Here is a 3,711-nt window from a genome sequence, read left to right on the forward strand (position 1 = left end):
AGATTTAAAGTCCTTAAAACTTATTACTTGAACATGTTAAAAAAAAAAACAAATATGTTGAATCTTAAGATAAGCTAAACTGTTGCTTGATAGATAAAAAAAAACTGAATATGAAACCAAATAAAACTTTCATCTGTATTAGGTAAAAAATGATGTGATCTGTAGAAAGCGCCATTTAAAAAAATCTTTAATTTGTCAAACGCCTTTTTAAACTTAGATCTGCATCGGACTATCTAAGTAGTTTACTTTTTCGAAGTACTACATAAGTTTTTAAACACTTCACTAAAACGTATAGAAAATACAAGTTCAAAATTTAGATAACTTTAATTATATTAAAGTAGACAATAAGCAAAACTAAAACTAAAACTAACAAAAATAACAAGTTTTTAATAGAAAAGTTACTTTTGTTAATATAATCATTACGATTAGTATATTAAAGAAAATATCATATAAAATCAATGAGATTTAATAGTCTTCGACACTTCGTAAAATACATGAAGAAATACAACTTAAAAAAATTCTTAAACATTTTAAAATAAGAAGTATAGAAAAAATAGATATAAAAAGAAAAACGTTCTAACCACTGTTATAAAGTTAAATTAAAACAACATTCTTAAAAAATAGTGTCAAAACCACTTATCAGATACAATTTTGAATATCTATAAAACTGAAAAAAAGGTTATAAGATTATAGATTTTTGTCGTATCTTTTTTTCCTTTGTAACCAAATAAAGCAATCTAATTTAAACTTATCAAATAAGTTACTTATTAAAAAATAAAAGCTAACCTTTCAAAAGACTTTTCATAGAAGTAACTATAATATATAAACAACTTAAATCTTCGTTAAGCATTTAACTAAAGTTTGGTCTAAAGTTAAAACAAAATTGTTTAGTATTTAGTTTAGATTAATGTAACTGAACTTAAAGTTTATACTACCAACTAAAATATATAAAATCAGTTTTATTTCTCTTTGAAAAACTAAAATAAAACTTTTTGTACTCTAACATAAAGAAATTTAAAAAAAATCATGCTAGATCAATGTTTTTATAGTTTTGAAGTACTTTTAATGGTACTTAGCTCGCAATAACAAAAAAAAAGCTATTGCTAGATTGTAACGATCTTAGTTTTTTTTGTTATTGCATTGATTAGAGTAATGATTTCTACTTTTTGCTTATAAGAGTTATGTTTAGTATAAAAATAACTAAAACTTTTTCTATCATTTTGTGAACTATGAAAAAAATATAAAGATTGTAAAAAAAAAACTTGGCTAGCAGTTTTTGTACAAAAAACAAACCATGATCGGCTTTTAACACTAGATGCTCTGCGATGAACTTCGTTCTACCAAGAGTTAGGTAAATGGATGTTTCTACTAAGTTGGCTTATTGATTGAGCTTAAGTTTCTGTTTTCTCAACACTAAGATTTGAAAATTGAGACACAGTCGATAACGAACAGTGATTAATTACCTTTCGCCACCGCGCAGATTCTTTTAAGTTATTTCGATTTATATCGACACGTTCGCAGCTCGTACACTCGTGCCAACTAGCTTTTTGTTTTACTCATTTGAAAGCTGTTTTCAATGAGTTATAAGATGATTTTTTTAACTATTATAACTTATAAGAACTACGTATTTTTCTGCTATAACTTAGAGTTTAAAGCAATTAGTGTTTAGAAGCTAAAAAACACTATTACAATTTTAAAAATTGGAAAAAGGTTTAAATATACAATAGTTGTACAGAGTTTACAAACAAGATAAATTATTGTAAAAGAGCTCAAAAACACAACTTTAAAACTAAGGTTGTTATTTTAGTCTTTAGTCTTTAAAAAATTTGTGTTTGATATTTTTCTAAAATTAAAGTTAACATAAAAAGTAGCAAGAACTTTGTTAACGAAAAACAAGCTAGCTTTCTAAAGAAAAATCCAAAAATAAAATAAAATTTTTAATTATGATTTAGTCTTTATTGAAATCATCAAATTTACAGTCAAAAAGTATTTTTTAAATACGTTATCACACAAACTTATGTTATTTTGAGTATTTTTTTTATACTATATTATTAAACCTAAAAAAGTTTAGAATTTTTTTTTTAAATTATTTGAAAACAAACGTTTGCAAAAATATTATTTTACAACTGACTTAAATACTTCTGATTTTCTACAAAAATCTTCAAAACGCAATGTTGTAAAATGTCATATAGTCAGAATTTTTTACTCCAAATAAAACAAAACTTTCCTTTCCTTTTAAACACTAATAAAAACAAATTGATTGAGTAGAAATAATTTATAAACTTGAAATATCTGAAATTTGGTCCTAACTTTTTAAAATTGAAATTAATACTATTTTAATTTTTTAATATTTTTTACGAAAAATAAAAATATTTTAAACAAGAACCTAAAATTTAACAATATGCTATATGAACATTTTAAAAGAAACTATTTCTAAACATAGCTCTACTTAGTAAGTTTAAGTAGAATCGTTTGAAAATACTCAGCATTTAGTAGTTATGTATTTGATTGTATTCCAATCAGTTTGTGTTTTAAAAATGCACTTTTCCATAACAAAAATAAAGCTCTCAAAAAATATTGTCCTTGAAACTGGTGCACGAAAAACCTTTCGGTTATCGAGTCGCTTACCTTTTGGATACCTTTTAAAGTCTTGTGCAGGACTGTAACACTTTATTAGTTGTTTAATAACTTTATAAAGGCTTACTTTTATTTGAAAATAGTTACTTTAACCTGCCAGTGTTCTTCATCTGTTTATAATCCTGTATACACAAATATATATAAAACTTAAATAAAAAAAAGTTAGTTGTTGTAATAATTTCAATTCTTTTTTTTAAAATAATATGTACCAATGATTCTTTGGAATCCAAATGTAAACTAGGTGTAGGATTTAAGCCGTTTTTACTTTTTAGAAAGTTTGTAATAACAAATTACAAGTAAAATCTGTTTTGTATGCGTTGTTTAACGTTGTTTCAATTTATTTCAAACTTGTTAATAAGTTCTAATTAGTTCAATTCCGTTATACAACAACTAACTTGTTGAAGTAACAAACATAAAATCTCTAAAACATTTACTTTTTCGTTATGTCAGCAAACACATGTCACACCAATGACTTAATCATCAGCAAAATGCTCCATCAACGCGTCTCATACATCATTTTCAAACTTATCTTTCGTATCGTAAAGTCGAAACTTTTCATTTTCATTCGCTTATTAATCATTCCAGCTTCGACTTATTATTAAAGCTGTTGTCGAATAATTTAAAACATGTTATGCCAATTTTAAAAATATACCTAAGTTTGTTTTTGAAAAAAGTTTTAGCTTGATTCCAAACTAAAGTTGAATAGAAAATAGTTCTATTTCAAAACAGAACAGTCAACACTCAACAGCATTCTATTGAATTAGTTCTACAACTTACCTAAATTTTTCAAATAAGTGTATTAGTTTTGTTAATGATACCTTTATAATATCATTGATTCAAACAAAACAGTTCAAAATCTTTTTTTGATAAACTTCAAAAGTAAAAAAAAACTGTTTAAAGGAAATCGTATACGAGTAAAATATTTTAGAATATTATTTATTAATATATAGAACAAAATTAGAACAATTGTTTATTAATGTAATTGGAATGTTGAAATTAAGTTGTTTTTTAGATATTTTAAAACCTATCTTATATTTCAAATTTCATCATAAAAATTTTGTTATGAACATTTTT

Source organism: Thalia democratica, chromosome 4 (assembly GCF_965202585.1).
Source record: "Thalia democratica chromosome 4, ktThaDemo2.hap1.1, whole genome shotgun sequence".
Classification (NCBI taxonomy): Eukaryota; Metazoa; Chordata; class Thaliacea; order Salpida; family Salpidae; genus Thalia; species Thalia democratica.